Genomic DNA, 27,909 nt, shown 5'->3' on the forward strand with positions numbered 1-27,909 from the left:
TTTTGTACATCGACGAGGCCAAACGAGGGCTTTATTTTTTGCAGCACGAGTTGTAGTTTAAATTGACTCCATTCATAAACAATGCATTAAAAAAAGAGTGGTGAAGTGGTTAAAAAAAAACAATTAACCTTTTTTTTTTTTTTTTTTTATAGGGCAGTGTAATTAAAGCGTTACCAAATGTACATTATATATATATATATATATATATATATATATATATATATATATATATATATATATATATATATATATGTATTATATATATATATATATATATATATATATATATATATATATATATATATATATATATATATATATATATATATATATATATATATATATATATATATATATAGGTTTAAAAAATTCAGGACTTTGTTAAAAATAATAATAATAATTTTGGCATCTGTCACTATTTTCTGAGACATGTAAACATTTTTTATCCTTACTTTGAGCCGTATGAAGATTTGGAGTTTAGCTTTTCTTTGGGGTGGGAGGTGTTTAAACTCTATGAGTTAAATATTTTTATATATTATTACCAATTAGGCAAGTGGCTATAGCAACAATTTTATTTTTTATTTATTTATTTCTTGCCATTTAAGCTTGGGGAAACCGAGTGAATTAAACATTTTAATAGTTTAAATATTTTTTTAAACTATATTTTAATGTGTTTTACACTTTTAGTTTGTACTGTTATAAACTTAAAGGAACTTATGTCAACTCAGAATGACTGTTGAAATGAAGCACAGGCAGCATTCGCTGCTTCATGGCGGGGCCAATCATTAATATACACCTTCCCATCTGCTTGTTTTCCATCTACCTCTGCCCTTCTCTGGCTTTATGAAGCCAGATCTGTCAATCTTAGGGTGGGGAAGCTAGAAGGAAATCAAACAGGTGGGAAGGTGTAGTTAAATGATTGGCCCCGCCATGAACCACTGAGCTCCTGGACTTGTGTGCGGACAGAGTCCCTTTAAACCTGCAATTGCTTGATTGCCTATAGACTACACTGCAATACAGCAAAGGGACTGTAGTAATAACAGTATATACTTATTGATCTGCACTATATATACAGGATAAAGCCATTGGGAGGTGCTCGTGTTTTTGTGGGTGCACATGACACCAAAAAATTATCTAATGAATTACTTACATGGAATGGCGCCACCTGGTGTTCAGTGTGCATAGCAAAGTGCAGGACCAACTAATGAGCCAAGTGCTGCCGGTCACAGATGTTCACTATACATTCCTGAAAGTCAGGTCTTGTCTCAGATGTCACCAGTTCATGGCAGAGCTTCTGCCCTCCAAAGTATTTTTATTGGCAGTGACCTTGTGGCCTCTAGGCTAAGAACAGGCTATGAGAATGTGTGGCCACCAGCAGTCATTGGATGGACCTGCACATTGCTATACACTTTGATCACTAGATGGCGCCACACTATGTATAAAAACATCCTAAATCCTTATAAAACAGCATGTAAATGGCAAAAAAAAAAAATCATTTCCAGGTATTACATGTTATGTGGGACCAATCCCTTTAAGGGGTGTTTAAGATCATGGTGTCTGTGTGGCGACAGATAACCTATAATTAGTTTGCTCGGCCGCATGCTTCTAAGCACATATTCCGCAAAAAAATGGACATGTTAAAAACAGATCGCGGAAGCCTCGTAAGAGATGAGAATAGGACACGCAGAGGGATCCATAGACCAAACACAAGGATTTGTTAGAGAAACAGATAGGTGTATACTTCTGTTAAACTCTATGGGTCCATATAGTCTTTTAAAAATAGACACAGATGGAAAAAAACAACTGATGTATAAATGTTTCCTAACTCTGAACAAGCTGTAATGTAAAAACGAGGACCGATCACCATCTGGTGTAAATGCCGCAGCTCTCCTGAATCCGGCGCTGTTTTTCTTTTGTTCCTGCATCTCTCCGTTCCTGAGATATGGCCTCCTCTTTTCTGCATATAAACCTAAATTTTGAAAGCCAAGTGGGCGTGGTCAACTTTTCTCTACTGAATCTTCTTGAAGACTGCCCACTTGGCTAAAAAATAAATAAATATTTATATACAGGGAAGAGGTGCCCATATAACAGGGATAACGAAACAGAGGAATAAAATAAAAACATTGCCAGATTAAGGAAAACAGCGGTATTTACAAAAGGTTAAAAAAAAATACATATTTATGGTAAATGGCAGGTCCTCCTAAACTTACAGGGTCATGGAAGGTTTCCTTTACCTAGAATAAATCACTGAAATTAAAATAGTCTTTTACCCGAGTGCCTTTATAGAGAAGCCGATGTGCTCCAGGTACGGGATGGTTACAAGGTATCTTCAGACATTATGGCTCTGACCTAGAGAGAAAAAAAAATAAAGTTATGAAATTAAAGCCAATAATTAGGAAAATAAGCAATGAGAAGACGACTATTACAGAAATCTTAGTTTTGTATCTGGTGACATAAATTCAACTACACAAAAATAAAATCATGCGACTCTTATTCACATGTTACTCTCACAATCAGCATCATTCATCAAAGCTCATCATTATACCCAAACCTCAAAATAAAGCAGGACATTAATCAGCGATCGGCTAAGTTCACATGAGTGTATGAAATCTCATCAGTTTTCCATCCAGAAAACAAATAAATAAATATTATATTATATATATATATATATATATATATATATTATATCTCTCTCGAGTATATATATTTTGCTGCGCTTTCCAGGCAAAAACACAATCTGACTGCACCATTTCAATGTTCCTCTCGATTTTCTATAGGGATATATTCACACAGTGCTAATGGACTGTGGATTTTAAATGCATGAAAAGCTAAATTTTGAGATCTTATTGTGATTTTGCAAAATGCTTTTGCAATTTTTTTTTTGTACAGTAGTCTTGGAAACAACTGTGCTGTGTGAATATAGCCTTAATGCATTAATTAGCTGACAGTTCTGTTCTCACTGGTGATTCAATCAGAAATAAGACAGAAGAGGGTTTCCCGCAGCTGTAGAAAATCTACATAAACTGTAAATGCAGTATATATACAGTATATATGCACCAAGACATGTAGGATTAAACATGTCCTAATAGAATAAATCACACGGGATTATTGCAAAACATCCACTCACAAAGACCTTTCTGTCTACTATGAATGAAAAATACCTGAGCGTGAAAGTCCCGGTCAGTTGTCCTATTGTACCTAAATTATCCACAGGGCTTTCCTGTATTCTATAAATCTGTGTGTCATGCTGAACGCCACCATTCTATTCATGCACACGGAAGGCCAGAAGGGACACTGCTATAAGTGGCGTCATAGTGCATGTAATGATAAGAGGACACGTATCTCCTTAAGTTATAGTAATCCATGGGATCCTCCTGGAATAAATTCTATAGGATCAGGACAATCACGTATTCGCTGAATTCAAATCCCACAACTCAGACAAAAGTTACCCCGTGTTCTACATCCTCCATAGTACTGAATTCACCGCACAAATATCAATCACCCACATGCAGCAAAATATCTAGAACAGGAATCAGCAATATTTGCAGCATCTCGGCGTCTTGGCCCAGCTAGGGGTCAGATGACACGCTGGGCCCATGCATATCTCTCTTTCTCTACAGCTTGATATAGGCCTTGGGCAGCCAAACGTTGCGATTTTTCTGCACTAATAAAATTACCAAAAGGAGGAAGTCTGGTGCATGGGTTCCTAGTTATACCAGCTAAAGGCTAGACGGCGCCTTGGCCCAGCTACGGGCTAGAATGTGAACTGGCCCAGCTACAGGCAAGATGTCACCTTGGTCCAGCCACTTGCTAGACTGGGCCATAGCTCAGTTACAGAAAAAATGGTGCCTTTGCCCAGTTATAGATAAGACGACTGTCATGCTGGTGGTTGTAGACCCTCTGCATGACAGTGAAGGAAAGGGGTAGCCTGAAGAAGATGCCGAATCAAGAAAAGGGTTAAGTGTGTTTTATATGTGTGATATGTTAATAGTCTTGTGTGATAAAACGTCAGGTTATATTTTATCCCATAGTTAACATTGGGATTAGATCATCAATTGGAAGGGGCTAGAGCAGTTTTATAGAAAATGTTTTCCGGGTTATAGTTCGTCAGAGCCCATGACTCACACAGCACAGGTTCAAGTTCTGTGATGGAGAGTGGAGTGGAGAGAAGGAAGGCTGGACTGACAGGGAAGCAGGTTCAAAGAAGCAGATGCCTCAGAGCTCAAGGTCCGGAAGAGGTCCGGATAGTCAGGCCTCCGTCTCCCTGATGTGGAAGATGTCAGCTGGGTCAGAGAGAAAAGTGAAGCTGGGGGGCCTCTGGACAGGACAGGGGCCGACACTGAAAAGGCACAGAACCAAGGAAACATCACTAACAAGAGACTAAGTCTTACTTTGTATGTTACAGCCAAGTGTAATCAAACTGCACAGTAAAGTCGAACCTGTTAACCCGGACCCAAGGTCTCCTGCCTTGTTTGTAGCCAGATCCTGTCCCATGGACAAAGAGGAAACGAGGACTTGAAGTAATGCGAGTACAGAACCAACTCCCACCGCACACTCCACTCTCACTCCTGTTTAGAAGAGGAGTTGCGGGGAAATCAGAACGGAGTTCCGGCCCATAGCAGATACAGACACGCGAGCCCCGGCCACGCTTCAACGGACCAGGCTTTCCCAGAGGGCAGGGCCTAGGGCTAACCAGGTATTTAACTGCCCTCTGATGGCGAGGTGAGACTTAGCTGCCGGCAGACACCAAGCACCACTCCGGGGCAGTCTCTGGATGCCAAGTTCCACCAAGGAGCTAGGCGCTAAGTGGCGAGACAGATGGGAAGGGGAGCAACCCCTGAAACTTTACCTGTGCAACCCTGAACTCCCTGACTTCCCTAGCCAGGTTCTCTCACCCCATGCAACGATCGCGTTCCTATCCCTGTCGTACCCTACGCACAGTGCTGGCTACTGCGCAGGGCAGCAGGGACACTAGCCCTGTTCCATAATCTATACACAAAGGGAAACAGACAAGGGTAAAAGAAACATCACTCAATGCGCACCCAGACTACAGAAAGGTATGAGGCTATGTGCACACGTCAGGATTTTGTCAGGATTTTGTCAGGATTTTGTCAGGATTTTGTCAGGATTTTGTCAGGCTTTTTCATCAGGTTTTGTAGCCAAAACCAGGAGTGGGTGATAAATGCAGAAGTGGTGCATATGTTTCTATTATACTTTTCTTCTAATTGTTCCACTCCTGGTTTTGGCTACAAATCCTGAGGAAAAATCCTGACCAAATCCTGACGTGTGCACATAGCCTCTTGAAGGTGTTTTCGTATTTTGGTTAAAGGGAAAGGAAGGAATATGCAAACCAATAGGGAAATGAAGTAAAGGAAGACACCAAACAGCAATCTCCAGAGACGACTCCTAGAGGACTTCTCTTTCCACAGCTCACACCTCCAAACTGATACCAAGAAATAGCAAGCTACCACTGGCAACTATGCAAGTGAAGGCTACTTTCACATTTCCGTCTTTTGCAGACCGCCACAATGCGTCGTTCTGTGGAAAAACGCATCCTGCAAAGTTGCCCACAGGATGAGGTTTTTTTTTCACATAGACTTGTATTACCGACGCATCGTGACATATGGACACACGTTCGATACGTCGTGCACTTGATGCGTCGGTATTTGGCGGGCCGTCGTAGCGAAAAAACGTTGAAGGGAACGTTTTTTCGTACTTTGTGTCCTGCATTTTTTACTGCGCATGCCCGGCCGGAACTCCACCCCCTCCTCCCTAGGACTTTACAATGGGCAGCGGACGCGTTGAAACACTTCATTTACTGCTAACGTTATTCACAAACTTCCGGGCGGTACGTCGCGCCGACGCTTGGCGACGGCCGAGTACCGACGGAAATGTGAAAGAAGCCTAAGAAGTCAGTACTCAGAGTGGAGTGGAAAAATCAGAAGAGCTGAGACAACTCAGGACCAAAAGCTTTAGAAGACAAACAGAACTGATTAACCCTTGCAACAAAAGAAGAAGAGAAATCTGCATAGCTAACTGGAAAACAAAACAGATCCACCAGTGCAAGCTTGAGTGCAGCCAAATACTGCGATCTTCTGACCCTTGAAGTAGAGGAGACCACTCTCTGTAGTGGTATCCCTATGACCACGGCTATCTTCTTCCATGACAGGGAAGGCGGCGCCCTGGAGCCATGACGGGGAAGGTGGCGCCCTGGCAGGGAAGGTGACGCCCTGGCGCCGTGACTGGGAAAGGCGACACCCTGGCGCCATGACGGGGAAGGCGGCGCCCTGGTTGTGCCCTCAAGTTGATAAGGTTGAGCTTTTTATCATGCACATTGCAAAAGCTAACCATATAGGTAAGGGTGGGTGGGTGTGTTTACATTCACAGATTTTGGTTATTATGATGGGTATAAAATAGCAGGGATGAGCCAGGAAAAAGCAGCAGAGGGATTCGCATACAACTACACGGATCACTAAAGGGAACCTGTCAGCAGGATTGTGCACAATAAGTATAATTCATTATGGAAACTAGGGGACAGGTCAGTGAGGGATCAGTGACCTGTCAGAAGCCATACTGATGAATACCTAATCAGAGCACCACAAAGATCCCCCACAGGCCGCCCCGGAGCACGGGCATATGATTAACTCAAAACTGAAAATAGAGCTTAAACAACAACAACCACAAGATGGATTTAAATCAACCAAGGTATCATTGTAATTAGTATAACGGCGCCGACCTGACACTGTCTGTAGGCTACTGAGCACAATCCTGCTGACAGGATCCCTTTAAAAGCGCTGCAAACCATGATCTTCGTCATCATCAATAATCACGATCATGGCTTCTACAGGCCGGAAGGTCACTGGGCCGGCGTCCACTGAGGGATGGAGATCCACCACAGTCACCCGCAGCCACACATGTTGCTAGGCAACAGCCTGAACGGTGCTCAGCAAATAAAAGGAAAAGATTCATTATTCTTAGTCTTTATTATAACGAGCTCCATAATGAACTGTTACAAGGGGAAACTATTTTGGAATGAGGAGTTTGGTACATCACATATCACTTTTCTGTCATGTTGAGTGCAAATAACGGATAACTAATATTTAGTCCTCATTTTATGTACACAGAAAAAATACAATAGTAAAATAGAAATGGTGCTGAAAGGAATATTCGCATACTAAACATTTTCATTCACCAGCCGCAATCTCAGGCTCTGTGTGTACGGAGGGCTGTAAACTGGACTGGGGGGAAAATGCACAGAGTATTTCACTATTCCAAGTGTCTCCGCTTTTTATGATCAAATTCCCACCACAAATACTTATTTATTGTATATACCTAGAAAATTAAATTGGTGGTTTCCCCATAACAACCCCCTGTCCATAGAACATATTAGGGCATGAAAACACCAAGAATGGGAATTCCATATATTAGCCATTGGATTGGTTAACAAGTAGTGCTACATTTTAGGCAGATGTGACTTCACCTGGTGATAAAAGCGTATTGTTGGGTAGAAAAAAGCCAAACTCACCCCTGAAACTGTTGGGGGGGGGGGGGGGGGGGAACTACAATGGCAGCAATCCCTTAAAGGGAGTCTGTCAGCCCTAATTTACTGTTCAAAGTAACGATCTAGCCTTGTAGGGGATGGGATAACATCGCTTGTTCGCCTCGAGACAGGCTTTAAGCATAGGCAGCAGACTTTTGTGCAGGAGCAAGTGCACACATCGCTTCCTCCACTCCGCTGACATCGCTCACTACATGCACCTGAGAGATGTCAGCAGAGAGGAAAGGGTGATGTGTCCGCTTGGTCATGTGCAAAGACAGTGTGCACATGCCGTACGTTTATCTTTAGCTAGTGCTGTCTCAACCACCACAGAAGGAAGCAGTGGCATGTGACATAACTTTGTGCAAGGGTGTGGGCGACTAGCCACACACTCTAGGGAGTAACCGTGCACCACAATTTGCATATTGCAATAAAGTTATCTTTTGGGGTAAAGGAGGAACAGTTTTGAAAACTAAAAGAACATGATTTATGGTTTTCCTTCCCATACAAAGTTATGTGGAAGTATACAAAGACCTGTGCATGCTAAATAAAATAAAGATGCGGTACCAGGCTTGGCCATTACTAGTAGTGCAGACTTTTGCCCTCTAACTATTAAAGCTGCCATACCAGGCACAGCCACTACTAATGGTACAGACCCGTGCATGCTAACTTATATAGATGCAGTACCAGGCACAGCGACTACTAATAGTACAGACATTTGCCCGGTAAATAATGAAGCTGCGGTACCAGGCACAGCCACTACTAATGGTACACACCCGTGGATGATATAGATGCAGTACCAGGCACAGCGACTACTAATAGTACAGACCTCTGTATGGGAAATAAGGTGCTGTGAAGATCACTAGAGCACTCTGGCCATTGCCAGTGTGACACAATGTGAATCTGAGCAAAAATGTAAAGTGGGTCTCCAAATTCCAACATAAGAACACAGGATCATATAGGGAACATTTACATAAGCTGATTTCAGACTGATAAATGAGTGCAGATCTATATGGAAGTCGTTTGGTTCTTTTTTCACATGCCGCTCAACGCAGACTCAAGAAGAATGATGGGGACAGAACAATCACATGAAGACGACATGATGGGGGTAGAATTATTGGCAGCACATCTCCTGTTTCCACATTGCTGCTGAGAACGATCCAACTCAATGAATGAACATGTTGCTTGTATGTTGGGTTTGGGTGATTGCAGACATGTTTACATTACACCCCATAAACTTTTGTCTGCAATGCCGGCATTTTAAAATATGGATGCCACACACACTATGTTAAACAGGCACATTATGTTAAAAGGACAAACTGCATATTACACACACTGTATGTTACACACACAAGCACTGCATGCCACACACACTGCATGTTACACACACACACACTGCACTTCTAACATTGGGAACTGCGTGGATGGCATTAGCAGTGCAGTTTCTGGCTTGTAAAGGTCTATTGGGGATAGTTGCCCTAGGCAAGTGCCCCCTTGTCTACCAACACCAACGCTAACCCTGACCCCAGACCTTTACACAAATTGTTAAGGTTCCAAGTTTTGAACTTTCCCCCAAAACAACTAATCTTGCGTGCCTAACCCAAGAAATCCCAGATAGCCTCTTTAAGTGGGTTTGCTACTTTAGACCATCTTTATACGTTTGTAAAATAAGCTTTTCAGATAGTATTCATACAACTCAGCTCTGATTTTCAAGGAAAATTAGAATCATTTATTGAGCTATCCTACAGCGCCACCACAGGAGGAATGAAGAATTACATATGCTCATTTAAATTAATTGGCTTTTCTTGTAATTCAAATCTACATATGCGGTGTCCTTAAAAAGAAAAAAGACCCTCCATGTAGCCGCTCACCACATTGCCTAGTAAATAATAAGAATTAACAAATATAACTGATAAAGTAAAGCCGCCCACAAGTCATTCGGCAAAAGTGTGCAAAATCCAATGAATACGATAATACAGTGTTCACCCTCATCCCTGAGCCGCAATGCTTCCTAATGAAGGATAGGGCGCGATGGTTTAGGACCTGACGGCTGCCACACAGATACACTCAGTGTAAACATTTCTATGCTACAATGGATTAATATTCCAAGAGCCGAACATGACGCTGCAGAATGCAACAATAATCCTTGTAAGCCATACACATCGCATACAAGCTGCCTGTTGTTATAATCATTACCGCTATGTAAAGTACATACTCGACGAGCACAATGATCACCACTTTCACGTAAGTGTCTCCAGCGCCACACTCCCCCTGGCACAGAGCGATGTGACGTGACACTTCCGACCTATCCAGCATGGTGCGGCTCATCCGGCCAACAAAAAACTGCTTCTTCCAAAGAATTCACATACAGAACACAGGCCACATACTGCATCATTTATCAGCGACGGTTTTCTGGAAATCCACCCAAATTTATATTTATCTATTATTTATAACACATTATTCAGTGCCAATGTATACAGAATGGACCCTGGCCTAAGGGGCTCGCAAACCAGTTTCCCCACCAAGCACAGACCAATAACTCACAGAAAGTAGATATACATAGAAGGGGCAAATTCATTAAAACTTTGTAAACTTAAACTAAACAGTCTTAAAAAGTGCCAAATTTATCATAGTAGATACGAAAAACTTGGCAAGTGTCAAGTTCTTCATATCTCTATCATTGGGGTGGAACCATACTTGTGCACCCACACAGATTGAGTGCCGGGCATGTACAATACCTCTATCTATAAGATTAGTCGTACTGGTTCCTGCTTTGACGCATCTTTAGATGGTTTAGTCCAAATTTACAGCACTTATTAGCTGGTTTTCACTTAGTGCAAGAAATTGGTGCACACATTGGGCCGAGCAGCTTTCCTGTGGAGCCATTCCACTTTCCCACAAAGTCAAGTTCGTTTGTTCAAAGAAACCACAGAATGTGTCTAAAACACTTTTAATGTGGCGCATTTTCGATAGTTCACCTATTCTAAAGAGTTTTTGATATGCGATTAAAAACCAGCAATGAGAACAAAAATAAAAAAATTAGGGATATTGCCAACTTAGCCGGGCGCACCATGATCACAGGACAAAAAAACGAGTGTTTGTTTAAGTGGTCGATCACACATCTATCAGGTATTTATGGCATATATTGGAAATGCTCCCTTAATTAAGTTATTGCCTAAGTTCAGCAGAGTGCTTCAAACATTTATGATGTACCCTTAGTATAATTATGTATACTAAGTTATTGTTTTGACTGAGAATCAGGGCCTGTGTTCACTAGATGTGTCAATCTGCTGAATGAAGCAGAGTCAAAGTGTGCTGCTGGTGAGTGACCAGCTAAAATGTGAGCTATAGCTAGAAGAGAGACATGCCACAGTCTATGTCCGAACAGAGACTGAATGCTTAAGCTAGGAAAGCTCAGCAGTCTGTCTCTTGAAGCTGCAGAGCAATGTGTGAACTGTGCACAGAGTTGACCACTTCTGCTGACATTTGCAGCTGCTGGAGCTCGAGCTGAAGATGATACAGAGATCGGTGGGATCGGCTATTTTTGCGAATGAAGTTTACTCTGGTAGAAAGGATTGTGATCTGTTAAGTGAACCCATGCTGACAATTGTGCCCTGCTAAGTGAAGTGTTTATTTAGTGTTATACCTTTATGCCCAGAAGAGGCTGGTTTTGGTTTTGACTCCCTTAAAGTTTAATGAAAGCAATAAAACTCCATGTCTGGACCAAACCCCATTGCCTGTGTGAACACTACCTAATGCCTACCTGAGAGAGTGGATCCCTACAATTGGTGTTTTGGATGCGAGGTGGAAGTCCCTAAGGGCAAAGGTGATCGAAGTATAAGATTGAATGTCCTAGGTAAAGACAGCAACAGCACTGGAAGCACAGTCTGTAAGCCTGGAGGAGCTGTCCTGCCGGAAGGCGATATTGCTGCGGTGTCATGGTGTTGCTGGTGCTGATTGGGAGAGCTGGGAGCTGTAGTGGAGTTGCGGCGAGGAGAACCAAGGTCAGCAATGCCGGGAACGAAGTTCATATAGCGCCTCAGTACAGAAAGATGGCAAAACTGACCAATTTCCAAAATCAATGGACTGCAGCATTGGCCGGAACAACTTTTAGGGTGCGTACCCACAATCAGGAATTTCTGAGACGCCAAGATCTATCCGGTGGCCCTGGTGGACATAAGAACAGACTATGGTTCTGTGCCTCACCCAGTGGGAGCGGTAAATGACTTGTTGTATACTATTGTTATTGGTCGTGACTTTCCATTATTCTGGAATTTATGGGCTAAAGCTGTAGCACCTAGTGTCCGGTATGCACCCAGCAGTCGCCTGGGTGCGAGACGAGCAGGCAGCAGAGCCTGTGTGCGAGAGGTGCAGGCAGCAGAGCCTGTGTGCGAGAGGTGCAGGCGGCAGAGCCTGTGCGCGAGACGTGCAGGCAGCAGAGCCTGTGTGCGAGAGGTGCAGGCAGCAGAGCCTGTGCGCGAGACGTGCAGGCAGCAGAGCCTGTGCGCGAGACGTGCAGGCAGCAGAGCCTGTGTGCGAGACGTGCAGGCAGCACAGCCTGTGCGCGAAACGTGCAGGCAGCACAGCCTGTGCGCGAAACGTGCAGGCAGCAGAACCTGTGCGCGAGACGTGCAGGCAGCAGAGCCTGTGCGCGAGAAGTGCAAGCAGCAGAGCCTGTGCGCGAGACGTGCAGGCAGCAGAGCCTGTGTGCGAGATGTGCATGGAGGGTAGCTGAAGGGACAAACACCATGGATAAACACAAAGAACCACATAATAAATGCAAGAGAAGATAAAACAATTTAATTTACTTACTGTACTTATTTACTTATGGGGGGGGGGGGGGAGTTATATTACTTTCTCACAATTTATAGGAGGCAGTGTTACTGTAATTAAGTGTTGCTTTAGTAAAAAAAATAAAAATACAAATTTTGACAGGCCTAGGGCTTCATGGCTTTGTGTAGTGACATTCATGTCCGAGAGCCAGAAATGAGCTCACAGCAATTATCACCTTTGCGTCCTAGTTTGTCTTGTCAGCTTATATAAAGTCCATTAGTTGGCAGAGGGTGTGTCAAGGGTTTACTGCGACAGAGAGGAGCCATAAGACCGCAGCGTCTGATTTCTCCTACTCCTGCCATGCTTATTAACACTGCATCTTCATATTAAACGGTGTAAATTTATTTTGGCAGTGCAGAGGTTAATCTGCTCAGTTGAGAGCTCCTGGAGCACTAAGGCTCTCAGCTGTGCACGTTTAGCCACTCCCATCTCCTACATAAACTGGGTCCTGGCTAGCACTCATTGTCAGAGCTAGCTTATGCTATATGGTAGAAGGTTGTTTTTGGTTATTATTGGACAAGGCGTTTGGTGGAGTTATCTGTTACTGTTACTAGGTTTTGAGTGTGTGATGATTCCCTTTCTTCTCTTACTTTGGTTTAACCCCATCCTACAGTTCCCATTGCATTCCTCTGTTGTTTGTGAGAGTATGTTTGCATGTTTGGCATTTTTCATTACCCTCCCCCTGGGGGGGAGGGGTACAGACTGAGGGCGGAATTAGGAGGTAAGGCAAGGTATGTGGACCGGGAGTCTTCACCATCAGAAGTAATCCGGGGAGAATGGAGAGCTATGGCACCCCAAGCGTTAGGAATAGGGAAGGAGTCCCTGGTCCCAGGACACTCGACAAAAGAGCTGTGACAGGGCGACAATCAGAACAGGTTAAAGCAAAAATGTTGTGGCTTCTACAATTTCTTTGTAAAGAATGTGGTTCATGACAATTTCTTAGAGCTTAATGAGGTTCTCAAGTCAAGAAAAGGTGTGGGACCTCGGTGTGTGTGTATGTATATACAGTACAGACCAAAAGTTTGGACACACCTTCTCATTTAAAGATTTGTCTGTATTTTCATGACTATGAAAATTGTACATTCACACTGAAGGCATCAAAACTATGAATTACCACATGTGGAATTATATACTTAACAAAAAAGTGTGAAACAACTGAGATTATGTCTTATATTCTAGGTTCTTCAAAGTAGCCACCTTTTGCTTTGATGACTGCTTTGCACACTCTTGGCATTCTCTTGATGAGCTTCAAGCGGTAGTCACCGGGAATGGTTTTCACTTCACAGGTGTGCCCTGGCAGGTTTAATAAGTGGGATTTCTTGCCTTATAAATGGGGTTGGGACCATCAGTTGTGTTGTGCAGAAGTCTGGTAGATACACAGCTGATTGTCCTACTGAACAGACTGTAAGAATTTGTATTATGGCAAGAAAAAAGCAGCTAAGTAAAGAAAAATGAGTGGCCATCATTACTTTAAGAAATGAAGGTCAGTCAGTCCGAAAAATTGGGAAAACTTTGAAAGTGCAGTGGCAAAAACCATCAAGCGCTACAAAGAAACTGGGTCATATGAGGACCGCCCCAGGAAAGGAAGACCAAGAGTCACCTCTGCTTCTGAGGATAAGTTTATCCGAGTCACCAGCCTCAGAAATCGCAGGTTAACAGCAGCTCAGATTAGAGACCAGGTCAATGCCACACAGAGTTCTAACAGCAGACACATCTCTACAACAACTGTTAAGAGGAGACTTTGTGCAGCAGGCCTTCATGGTAAAATAGCTGCTAGGAAACCACTGCTAAGGACAGGCAACAAGCAGAAGAGACTTGTTTGGGCTAAAGAACACAAGGAATGGACATTAGACCAGTGGAAATCTGTGCTGTGGATGGTCTTGTGTCTCAGGGCTCAATGGATCACTGAAATCAATCTTAAACACATATGATAATTAGTTTTCCAGGTGATTCTAATTAAAGGAAAACTACTTACCCCCTTCACGACCTTGCCCTTTTCCGTTTTTGCATTCTCGTTTTTCACTCCCCTCCTTCCCAGAGCCATAACCTTTTTATTTTTTCTGTCAATATGGCCATGTGAGGGCTTTTTTTTTGTGGGACAAGTTGCACTTTTGAACGACATCACTGGTTTTAGCATGTCGCGTACTAGAAAACGGGAAAAAAAATTCCAAGTGCGGTGAAATTGCAAACAAAGTGCAATCCCACACTTGTTTTTTGTTTGGCTTTTTTTGCTAGGTTCACTAAATGCTAAATCTGACCTGCCATTTTGATTCTCCAGGTCAATACGATTTCATAGACACCAAACATGTCTAGGTTAAGTTTTATCTAAGTGGTAAAAAAAAAAAAATCCAAACTTTGCTAAAAAAAAAAAAAGAATTTAGCAATTTTCCAATACCCGTAGCGTCTCCATTTTTTGTGATCTGGGGACAGGTGAGGGCTTATTTTTTGCGTGCTGAGCTGATGTTTTTAATAATAACATTTTGGTGCAGATACGTTCTTTTGATCGCCTGTGATTGCATTTTAATGCAATGTCGCGACAACCAAAAAAGCGTAATTCTGGCGTTTCAAATTTTTTTATCGCTACGCTGTTTAGCGATCAGGTTAATCCTTTTTTTTTTATTATTGATAGATCGGGCGATCTGATTTATTTTGAATGGGGCGAAGGGGGGGTGATTTAAACTTATATTTTTTTAATTTTTTTCATATTTTTTTTAAACTTTTTATTTTATTTTTTTTTTCACTTTTGCCATGCTTCAATAGCCTCCATGGGAGACTAGAAGCTGGCACAACTCGATCAGCTCAGCTACATGGGAGCGATCATCAGATCGCTCCTAGGTAGATGAATTCCTGCATTGCTATGAGCGCCGACCACAGGGTGGCGCTCATAGCAATCCGGCATCAGCAACCACAGAGGTCTCAAGGACCTCTATGGTTACTATGCAGACGCATCGCTGACCCCCGATCATGTGACAGGGGTCGGCGATGCACTCATTTCTGGCCCGATGGCCGGAAGCGCCGGTTAGATGCCGCTGTCAGCATTTGACAGCGGCAATTAACTAGTTAATAGCGGCGGGTGAATCGCGATTTCACCCGCCGCTATTGCGGGCACATGTCAGCTGTACAAAACAGCTGACATGTCCCGGCTTTGAGGTGGGCTCAGCGCCGGGGCCCACATCAAAGCAGGGGATCCGACCTCCGCAGTAATAGTACGGCGGAGGTCGTGAAGGGGTTAAAAATGATGTTCCACATTATTAAGCAGGCCACAGGTTTCGAGCAATATGGGAAATAAAAAGGATCTCTCTGCTGCTGAAAAGCGTTAAATAGTGCAATGCCTTGGACAAGGTATGAAAACATTAGATATTTCACAAAAACTTAACAGTGATCATCATACTGTGAAGAGATTTGTGACTGAAACAGAGAACAGACAGAGTTCATGCAGATAAAGGCATAATGAGGAAGGTTTCTGCCAGACAAATTAATTGGACTAAGAGAGCAGCTGCCAAAATATAATTACAAAGCAGCAGTTATTTGAAGCTACTGGTGCCTCTGGAGTCCCTCGAACCTCAAGGTGTAGGATCCTTCAAAGGCTTGCTGTGGTGCATAAACCTACTATTCGGCCACCCCTAAACAGTGTTAACAAGCAGAAAAGGTTGCAGTGGGCCCAGACATACATGAAGACTAATTTCCAAACAGTCTTGTTTACTGATGAGTGTCGAGCAACTGTGGATGGTCCAGATGGATGGAGTAGTGGATGGTTGGTGGATGGCCACCATGTCCCAACAAGGCTGCGACGTCAGCAAGGAGGTGGAGGAGTCATGTTTTGGGCCTGGATTAATGGAGAAACAGCTGGTAGGGCCCTTTAAGGTTCCTGAAGGTGTGAAAATGACATCTGCAAAGTATATAGAGTTTCTGACTGACAACTTTCTTCCATGGAATAAAAAGCAGAAACGTGCCTTCAGGAGCAAAATCATCTTCATGCTGACAATGCACCATCTCATGCTGCAAAGAAAACCTCTGAGTCTTTGGCTGCTATGGGCATAAAAGGAGATAAACTCATGGTGTGGCCACCATCTTCCCCTGACCTCAACCCTATAGAGAACCTTTGGAGTATCATCAAGCAAAAGATCTATGAGCGTGGGAGGCATCACATCAAAACAGCAGCTCTGGGAGGCGATTCTGACTTCATGCAAAGAAATACAAGCAGAAACGCTCCAAAAACTCACAAGTTCAATGGATGCAAGAATTGTGAAGGTGATATCAAAGAAGGCTCTTATGTTAACATGTAACTTGGCCTGTGTTGATGTTTTGGAGTTAAATAGCTTTTTTGTTCAGTGAATGTGACCTCCTAATGCTGCAAATTCCACAAATGAGCATTTTCAATTCTTTAAAACATATCAAATGTTTAGAAATTCTACTGTGCCTAATAATTTGGAACAGTGCATTCTGAGTTTTTATTCATTTTGGAGATTATACTGTTATCATTGGGAGGTTTCTTCAATAAAATTCGATGTATACTCGGGTGATGACTTTTATTAGACTGACTGTCATTTGCACCGACCATTTAGGAAAATCTGAGAAAAATATAATTTGCATAATAATTTGGAACATAGTGTATGCATATATGTATGTGTGTGTGTGTATGTGTGTGTGTCCATTCTGATGGATAAAGCAAGGGGCAGCCCCATAGACAATGATTGAAGCAGCGGTCAATCATGCGCACTGAGGCTCCATCCTAACGGAGATAAAAGTGCCCAGTTCTGCAAATCGGTGCAGATCTCAGCGCCTGGACCCCCACGACCAATAAGACATCCTATCCAGACAACCCCTTTAAGCTAAATGCTATAGCACTGCTTGTCTAGGACCAGAACTGATAGAAATGGCCCCTATTGCTGCACGTTTGGAGACAACGTGTGGGACTCAGGTGAAGGCATTTCCCTAATTAATTTCGGTAGTATCAGTGTGAGAATTGGAATATTTTTTACTTTATAGTCACTAATTTTTTATCCTAACCATTAATATTGCCTGACATTTTTGTTTTACAAGTAAAAGTGAGTGTCCTGACCAAATCCTGATCAAAGACTTGAGAACATCTACCAGAAGAACAACTCCCTCATATCCTGGTAATTCTTACTCCAAATTACACTAAATGATCCTTTTATCTGCCCATCTGTGACCCTGCTCCTCAATGGAGTTCAGTGTGCGGCTGTAACGCTTCTCTGCGGTCACCGATCCTACAATTAGCGGGGGCAGAAGCCAGTGCTCTGGGTATGTGACAGATGTGAGACACACAGCCGGCTTGTGGGGTTCTGGGACCCTCCAACGTGATCCTTCATGACAGCTATTCATGCTGTATGAGAGCTGGAGCACCAAGTTCACATGCAGACTAATGCAAGTATCGAATTGCCGAATAGGGGGAAAAAAGGTGGCACGTAATAAAGCTATAATCAGAAAATAACCTACTTGTAAAATGAGATTTTTGTGTTACATGTACTTAAAAAATAGCAATTTTTGATTAAAAAAAAAAAATTGTTGGTATGGCAATAAGATAAAAAGACTTTGTTCCCCAATATATCACACGGCGCTCTACCCCTGATCCTCATGGCGTCATATGAAACGCCCACTCCTTATTTTGGGATGCCACGTTACTGCTGGTTGCGCTCAAAACCCCATTTTGGGGGCAATATTTGTTCATAGAGATGTTCGAAAAAGACCCAGGTTGGGTTGAAATGTAAACTATCGCTTTTTGTCATGATATCCAGCATTGTGGTGAATTACTGTTTCGCATTTAATTAAAACAAGCATCGTTTACAATCACTTTTGAATATGGCTGTTTATTTTCTACCTGCTTATCGAATCAGGCATGTCTGACAAGTGGCATGTGTCTCACCACTAGTCTTACTCCAGTCAGGAGTACTCACCTAAAGCTCATCGTGGGAACCAGGGCTGTGGAGTCGGTAAGCCAAACCTCCGACTCCTCAATTTCCATGACACCGATTCCACCAAAATGGGCTCGGACTCCGACTCAACAGCCCTGGTGGGAACATAGCCTTAAATTTGTCCATAAACTTCTAACAGCCATCTTTCAAGATGCCCCATACACATTGAATGAAAGTTGACTGAACATAATGATTCCTGCAGGACCAGCCAACCATCTAATGTATGGTTGTATGGTGGCCTCCTGACTCTCCACCGACAGATAACTGCCAACTAATAAATGCCAATGGATGATCCTTATGTTTTCAGGGAGATAAGCTGCAGGTAGAAGACTCTCAACCCCGCTAATCCGGTAGGGGAGGTCGGGATAGACAGTTACCATCTAAGCATCCATTCGGCAGATACCTATCTCAAATCTTTAACGTGAATTCCACCAACAACTATCTTTACACATACATGCTTACTTCAGCTCAACAAAAAGAGGGTAGTGATCCGCTGCAGGACCCCATTGACCGTTAAAGAACAAAAGAATTGACTACTGAAATTTGACACAATACATTTTTTTCCCCGCAACTTCATTTGCCACAAAAAAATTGGTGACTGGTTACGCGGACCACAACAGGTTTGTTCAACTTTTCTCCAACATATATGGGGTATGTGGAAATCATAACTAAGCAAGTCAGTTAAGTATTAAATAATAAATCAACATCTGAAAAAAAAAAAAAAAAATTATATATATATATATTTCCCATTTTCCATCAGGTTTCTAAAAATATGCTCATGCATTTTAATGCCAGAATGCATTCATGGAGACCATTACAGGTGACTGCAGCTTTGTGAATGGACGCAAAGTGTTCTCAGCCCCAACTCTGGTCCCTTTCCTAAAAAGACAGCGGAGGACTGGCAGTGACAAGCATCCCTTTGTTGTGATGGCCCTTTATTTTGTGAGGACTACGCTCCCTCCTCTCACATTCCGCTCAGTCTGGAATGTGAGCTGGTCAGCGTGCCAACAGGCTACCCATCTGGGAAAAAAATAAACAAATATGCAAAAAAAAAAAAAACCTGACAAAATAACTCACCCACATGAATAGGAAATTAGATATGTGTGAGGTTAACTCCTTAGAGTCTATCCACATGCATCCGCTTACTTCAGGTTTTGGTACCTCCCCACCAGAGAGAAATCCAAGTAGTCCTACCGTGGCCCAGAAGATTCCCCCACTGCTATCCACAAGGTATTTGAGCTTCAGAAGACCGTCCAGCTCACTTATACACATGTCCTGAAAGAATCCAGGATAGAAGATGAATCAGTCCTGTCTATTATGTGTGCGGACACACCAGAACAAGTTCTGTACTATAAAAGTAATTGCTAACTTGCATTACCGCCTCGGAAACAAGTGACCGGAGAGGTCACAGGGGACGGCTGGCACTTGGACTTGGTCTCCAAAGCTCAACTCATCAGAATTACAGAAAAGGAATGCCAAGGGTCAGTCTCCACAGGAGAAGGCTTTGGAAGTGACGGCTTTGTTCCACAATCTACACATCAGAGGCATTTTCTGACTGATGTCTGGTGACACGGTGCTCCTCTTTTCTAAGCCTCAACGTTCGGCATATATTGAGCGAGTGTAGATAGCAACCTTCGAATATCAATATCATTCAGTAATATAAGACTTGTTACACCCAACAAGCAGAATAATGAATCCATGGAGGCATCTGACATAGTTAATCTCTCCCTAAGCTAAACACAAGAACGTGCACCAATAAACGGTATGTCATGCCCTGCGCCATATTTATTACGGGCAGTGGACACTTTATTCTCTTGGTTTTTGGATTCACTGAATCAGAGTGTAGTTTAGTGGAAAGCGGGTGCAAGTTAATTTTTGACTAATTGGCGATGTAAACGTATATGAGACAGTCTAAGGGCACAGTCAGATGGTCGTATAAATCAGACCAAGATGGGAACGCAGTGCACGGACTGGCCGGCAACTCTCCCCAGCCGAGTGTGACAGCTTCAAGTATTTCACACTTGCGTCGTGTGACGTCCGTCGCAATGCGTCGTTTTTGAAAAAAAAACGGATCCCGCAAATGTGCCCGCAGGATGCGTTTTTGCCCATAGACTTGTATTGCCGACGGATCACGACGTATGGCCATACGTCGCGTCCGTCGTGCACTGGATGCGTCGTGTTTTGGCGGACCGTCGGCACGAAAAACGTTCAAGGGAACATTTTTTCGTACGTCGCGTCCGCCATTTCCTACGGCGCATGCGCGACCGGAACTCCGCCCCCTCCTCCTCCCCGAGACTGTACAATGGGCAGCGGATGCGTTGAAAAACTACATCCGCTGCCCACGTTGTGCCAAATTTTCATAACGTGCGTCGGTACGTCGCACCGACGCTTAGCGACGGACCCATACCGACGCAAATGTGAAAGAGGCCTAAGCAGCGGTCCTGCTGGAATCATGAGAGCCGCCGGCCAGTCCATGCACTGCGTTCCCATCTTGGTCCAATTTACACAGCTGGCTGATTGCGCCCTAAAGATGCACCAAATTTATCAAAAACCGCTCGAGCCACTGAGATAAATCTGCCACATCTCAGGAATGCTTACATATAGGTTTGCATGGTCCAAAAATTAAGCAATATTGATAAATTTGACAAATTAATCAAACTATTTTTTTTTTTTTTTTTTTTAGATAAAATGTGTGATGAACCGAAGTGATGTTTTATCCCCCAAAAAACTGCTGAGTGTAAAATCACCCCAAAGTGCCATTACCGCACTTCATTACATTCCCGGCAGCTCTGCTACCTGAATAGCATAACATGAAAGGAGTGCTGGGTTACAGGAAAGGAAACTACTGTGCGAACCAGGGCACTGAAACACTAGTGCGAGGCAGAGTATTAACCTCTCTGCTATGACCATACGACACCACAAAAATGAAGCTGTGGTCTAGGGCTGAACGGAGAGGAAGTGAAAGAGGATGCATTTTACAACATTTCTTCACAACTTAAAAACCTCTATTTGTTGTCTACTTTAGAAAGTATAGGGTTCCTAAGGTTGGAAATTTGTGGTTTGTCCTAATCTTAGTGCACGTTGACAACTGACTAAGGCAGGCCTGCGCAACATATGGCCCGCCAAAGAATGTTGTGCGGCCCGCTAAGCTGCCCAGGAGACCGAATCACTCCTTCCTAACTTCAAATGTATTCTCAGTTTTCAGATGAGGATAGATTTTAACAGTGCGGTGCCGGGACAGGGGTAGAGCAGCCCAGGCCCCGACGCGCATCAGCGTAATGACATCATTACACTGTTACTGGCCTCAGAGGTGGCGAGGACGCGGCAGGCACCGGTAAGCACTCCAGGAGGAGCCGAAGATGAAGGGTGTTTGTTTTTTGATTAGCGTTACTTTGCAGGGGACATTATGGATCATTGGGGAGGACACTATAAGGGCCATTGTGGGGCATTGGGGGACACTATGGATATATGAGTGACATTAAGGGGCAATTTGGGATTTTGGGTGGATTGTGAAAGGGGGGATCGTATAGTGTACAGTGGGGGGACTTTATGCAGAGAGGCAGTGTAGGCGAGATATTAAAAGGTGCATTTTTTAGGGGGAAAAGCAGTGTGAGGGAACATTATGGAGCAGGGCTGTGTGTGGGGGCTATTATGGAGAAGGGCTGTGTGTGGGGGATATTATGGAGAGGGGCTGTGTGTGGGGGATATTATGGAGAGGGGCTGTGTGTGGGGGATATTATGGAGAGGGGCTGTGTGTGGGGGATATTATGGAGAGGGGCTGTGTGTGGGGGATATTATGGAGAGGGGCTGTGTGTGGGGGATATTATGGAGAGGGGCTGTGTGTGGGGGATATTATGGAGAGGGGCTGTGTGTGGGGGATATTATGGAGAGGGGCTGTCTAGGAGGGCTTTATGGAGCAGGGCAGTGTGAGAATGCCATTTTGTGCAGGAAGCACAAAAACGCCTTTATTTACTCAGGGGCACAGTACATGAGATATGTTTTCTTAAGGGGCAGTATAAAAATACTTTTATTTCTAAGGAAGTGCAGCTGAAGATGGTGAAGAGAGAGGTCGGCAAAGACAAGATATGGACGTGAAATCTCATAATTGCATCTATACTACATGGAAACAAAAGAGATGGGAACGACTTGAATCAAAGGAGAGGTCACCTATAAGGTATGTGTATGTAAATGTTTATTGGTGATTTTGCCTGTCTCTCATCAGTGCTGTGTTCCTGCACGGTCCGCAGTCTGATGATAGTTGTTATCAACATCTCCCAGCATCTCTTGTTAAGGACATACTAGGAATTGTAGGTTCAATACAATTATATATGGGGCTGACCCAACATTACAATTGAACCCAAGTACTAAGTTTGGTGCTGCGTTCATGTGCTGATGGACGGCCCTGGTGCTGCGTTCAAGCGCTGATGGACGGCCCTGGCACAGCGTTCATGTGCCGAAGGACTGCCCTGGGGGTGGGGGGTCTCCCAACTGTATCCCGACACATAGTGCTGGGGAGATAAACTCCTTTCAAACATTTTGGGCACTGGCCCGCTCATAGAGAACACAGTAAGTTTAGCCAAGTTGATCACTCCCATGCATGGGGGTGTTGAGAGAAATAGTCGTGTATGGATAGCCATCTTAAGTCTATGAGTGCTTAAAGTCATCGGCCGAACGACGGTTCACACAACAGCTATCTAATCGGACTATTCTATAATGCCGAGAGCTCATGTGTTCTTTCAGAAAGAGCCACTGTCAGACATCTCTGGCAGCAGCTTATTTCTAAGAGAACAAAAGGATCACCTGTCCAAAATCAAGACATGCGAGAATATTATCATCCCCAAACAAACATCAGCTATCGGGGTATAGTTAGTGACCCCCATAGACTGTTGGATGAAACTGTTATCAGCGGGTTCGGCCAACGTTTGTGTAATCTGCACTGAAGCTTTGAGGCTGGTGGATCTGAACAGCCCCTAATCAGGAAATCAAAGAGGAGAAAATGATAAGATCAAACATTAAGACTCATGCTCCATTTTATAAGGTGACCAGAACAGGATACACCCTACCAGATCCATGCATGCTTATGGTGCAACCAAGAGCTCGGCCAACAGCAATATGTATTTGTAGCCGTAAGGAGTTGTCCCATCTGGTCAACCTCTTCCTACATTGGCATCAATGACACGTTAGATTGCAAATTCCTTTGAAGGCTTTTTGGCCACACCATGACCTGGCAATAAAAAAAGTAAATCAACCTTCCCAACCGATTCACTAAAATACATATTCGGAGTTGCCAAATCTGAATGTTTCACATTTCAAGAGCACGGAGAGATAAGCAGCTGCCTGACACCATCGGAGCCTTTTACTCCCCAAAGCAACAACAAGATAAGACAGAAAGTCCAAGCCAATCTACGACGAAGTGTTTGCTAAAATCCACAAAGGCAACAAAATCTAATGACTAGAGCACCAACTAGTAAATTAAACATAACCAATCATCCGGCACAGAAAAGGGAATTTATCGGGCGGTTGATGAATATTTAAAATGTTGTCTAATGTACAAGCGAGTGAAACCGCAATTATAGCACCGGCCGCTAACACAACGGCTACTTTACACAGTAAAGACATTTTTCATGCAGTCCAGGAAGAATATGGAGGCGACGGGGGCAGGAGCGGGAGACGATCGAGAATAATGCTCCTATTAAGCAGTGAGCAATTCTTTTATACGTAACCTTTAGCTGAATCATAAATCAGGGGCCGATACATCAGGCTGAGTAATGGAAAAGGAGAAGTGAGCCGGACTGCAAAAATCAATTTATGACTTTATTTAATGAAGCTTTCTGGCTCTGCACCGCACGCAGGACAGTTCATCTCGTACGTATCTAAATTGTCATCTAAATCTAACAATGACCGCCAACCATACAACACGGCAGTCTGGTACTGGTCTGCAGTGATGATGTGCCGTATGTGACCGCTGCAGCCAATCAATGGTTTCAGAAGTCTACTGCCATACAAATAAGCATCACCCTTATGCCAGGGATTGGCTGCAGTGGTCACATGATCGGCATGCCATCACTGCAGGACAAGGATTGGAGAAGACCACAGTAATTTTATTTTAACACAATTTCTCATTTAGGGTATGTGCACACGTTCAGGATTTCTTGCAGAAATTTCCTGACAAAAACCGGACATTTCTGCCAGAAATCCGCATGCGTTTTTTTTTTTCGCTTTATTTCGAGTTTTAATCCAGCAATTTTTGAAAAAAATGGATCCGTTTTTGTTTTTTTTTTACACGCCGGATCCGTTTTTTTCCCATAGAGTTGCATCAGCGCCGGATTGTGCCTGAAGTACATGCGTTTCATCCGTTTTGTGCCAGATCCGTCCCTTCAGGCTTTTTTTTGCCGGACACAAAAAACGTTCACTGCAACGTTTTTTCTGTGCAGCGAAAAAGCCTGAAGGGACGTTTGCGGCAATAAACGCATGGAACGGATGTGTGAATGAACGGTTCCGGCTACCGAATACGTTTTTTTGTACACTGAGCATGTCCAGAAGTGCTGCTTTGTTTTTTTTTTTTTCTTTCTCTCTCTTTCTTTTTCTCTCTCTTTCTTTCTCTTTCTTTCTCTCTCTCTCATCAGAAAGTCAAAAATCCATGCGCAGTAAAGAGAGCCGGATCCAGCTAAAAAAAAAAAAAAAAAAAAACACGGATCCGGCACATCAGTTTTTCACAATTTACGCCGGATCCGTTTTTTTGTAAATTTGCCGGATTTAGCCTGAAACCAAAAACCTGATGTGTGAAAGTAGCCTTAAAAACTTTAGATTTATTTTATTATTTCTCAGAGGCTGATGCCATTATCGACTACACGCACATGCGAGATTTCAGCAGAAAAGGTGACGAAGCACGCGGCTCACAGGAAAACCTTTTGTGCTTTTACTCAATTTATAGGACCAGAAATGACTCAATCTCATGAGCCATCTGGTATCCTGGAGGCAAAAGATAAGGAAATTCAGCACGTTTTAGAACCTAAGCGCATGACACAATGATGAGAAGAGGTCACGTTCCATAGTAATTTAATACCAGTGTGTGATCATGTAAACTTCACTTCCCACCAGGAACGCCGCCGCAGTGCCCAGAGAACAGGCAGCCCCAACTTCTGGTCTGAAAGCTCAGATTCCAAGAGAAGCTAGAAACATAGGGTAAAAGGGAAACTATACTTTCAAGTCACTTTTCAGAACAAGCTGTCATGTTTAAGTACAGGAGGAATAATATTATTTGTGGCCATTATTTGACTGTTATCCTGCAAGTTCACAGGTTTTTCCCTCTGTAAGCGCCAGCTCTAAATTTGCCATCGACTGAGCAGATGAGTTACCTCGCTGCAGTGATTTCTCTCATACACATGCCAACACACAGTGACGGATTCCTACTCTGTATTCCTTATTTAGTACACGTACAAAAGTGACAGCAGCATGGAGAACATCATACAGCCGTACTGAGCAGCGCACATGTGAATCCATCTCTGGAGCATGGTAAAAGACTTGTTAGTAAGCTCAGCACGATCTTTTCTGGTCGTCCTCTGTCTGTTTCCTTACTTTGTGGATTCTTCCTCGCTCCTTACCTCTTATAAAGAAAACAATAAGAGGTGTACCTGGACAGCTCACTGTGCTGGTTGTCTCATCTTTTATCGAGTAAGGCCTCATTCAGGCGTCATATTTTTTTGACTCATGAGAAGAACAGACAGTTTCTTCATTGATAATCGGAGATTTAGAAGATCATCATCTGAGTGTCAGAGATTTGTGAAGAGTTTCGTCCATATTTTTTTCAATAAAAGGGAAAAAAAAAAAAAAGTTTCTCGACCTTCTCTGATCCATCGGGGCTGTGGAGTTGGATGTTTGGCTTACCGACTCCACAGCCCTACTATCTATTAGTCAGTGAAAAACTCACAGCACACAGATAGCACATGAGTGCTGTCCGATTTGCTCTTTTTTGTTATTTTTACAGACCTATAGACTTCCACTGCAGTTTGATCCTACACAATGTATGCACATGGACCACTAGGTCAGCAAAAAATCACGGACATATGAGCAGCCCCGTAAAATACTGAAAAACTGACATACGGATGAGTTCAGAAGGCAGGAAGAAGGGGAAGAAGTGGCTCATAAGTGAAGAAAGAAGCAGATTTCAGAGAGAAGATATATTCTAAAGTTTCTTGGATTTGCCTGTACTTTTAATTCATGGAAAGTTTATTAAAAATGCAATTTGCTTTAAAAGGCCAAGAAAATACACAAACGTATAGGTTAGACCCAAGGTAATTCATAAATTATCATATGTGGCAGATATTCTCCCCTAAAAGCGAAGCTTCTAAGGAAGGAAAACAGGTCGGTAATACAACATTAGATGGAACATGACAAAATGAACAAGTATACTGTAGCACTACTGCCGCGCCCCGGCATGGTGTCCCATTCTCCCTCCATGCAGGGACACCGGCTTACTCACACCCCAGAGTGGGATCCTGTGCGCTGCTGCTTCTTGGTCTGTGTGCGTGCCGCAGTTCTTGGTGGCACGCTTAGTACGTGTACCCCCTGATCTTAAAGGGGCAGCACACGTACATGGCAAAATGCCCACAGCTGACAGAAGTGGAGATTAGATCAGGTACATCTCTGTTGTGGATTTTCCATGCACAAATTTGCCCAGAAAATCCTTACCATTTTCATCCTGTGTGGAACCAGCGCAGGGGTGGGGGCCCGAGGGGACCCAGGCGCAGGGGTGGGGGCCCGAGGGGACCCAGGCGCAGGGGTGGGGGCCCGAGGGGACCCAGGCGCAGGGGTGGGGGCCCGAGGGGACCCAGGCGCAGGGGTGGGGGCCCGAGGGGACCCAGGCGCAGGGGTGGGGGCCCGAGGGGACCCAGGCGCAGGGGTGGGGGCCCGAGGGGACCCAGGCGCAGGGGTGGGGGCCCGAGGGGACCCAGGCGCAGGGGTGGGGGCCCGAGGGGACCCAGGCGCAGGGGTGGGGGCCCGAGGGGACCCAGGCGCAGGGGTGGGGGCCCGAGGGGACCCAGGCGCAGGGGTGGGGGCCCGAGGGGACCCAGCGCAGGGGTGGGGGCCCGAGGGGACCCAGCGCAGGGGTGGGGGCCCGAGGGGACCCAGCGCAGGGGTGGGGGCCCGAGGGGACCCAGCACAGGGGTGGGGGCCCGAGGGAAACCAGCGCAGGGCGGGGGCACGACGGAACCAGCAGTGCCAAAAATTTGATTTTTTTTCTACTGGGAGAAAGATGTATGTCGGTAAGGCACTACAAAGACATATCTACAATACCTGACAAAGCCTGGAGAATCCCATCAGAATACTACATAATGATGAATTTTTCATACAAAGGGGAGCCGGAGCTGCAGTCAGTGATACGCCGGCTGCCCTCGTGTAACCCGCAGCTTCATGTCTTTAGTGCACTTGATAGCCTGTGTAGTATTTCAACAACTTGCCCTTTATGAATCCTGACAGCGACATAACAGGGGCCGCGAAATGAGCTGAAATACCTCATTAACTATAATTTGCTCTCAATTTAAACCGCGGCAGACTACAGTGCCCAGGTTAGAGCGGGCGACTTCACTAAGAGCGGGTACT

The 27,909-nt window shown here is 44.0% G+C and overlaps 1 protein-coding gene across 2 annotated transcripts in view; it reads right to left on the reverse strand.

Moving 5' to 3' along the window:
• Positions 1-27,909, reverse strand: part of MPP7 (MAGUK p55 scaffold protein 7) — a 323,523-nt gene that overhangs the window by 254,902 nt on the left and 40,712 nt on the right. For both annotated transcript variants that reach the window (XM_077268457.1, XM_077268458.1), the window contains exon 2: positions 2,271-2,349. The gene's annotated coding sequence lies outside the window, so the exon portion shown is untranslated. The remainder of the gene's footprint in view (positions 1-2,270; positions 2,350-27,909) is intronic.

This window comes from Ranitomeya variabilis, chromosome 6, assembly GCF_051348905.1.
Source record: "Ranitomeya variabilis isolate aRanVar5 chromosome 6, aRanVar5.hap1, whole genome shotgun sequence".
Taxonomy (NCBI): Eukaryota; Metazoa; Chordata; class Amphibia; order Anura; family Dendrobatidae; genus Ranitomeya; species Ranitomeya variabilis.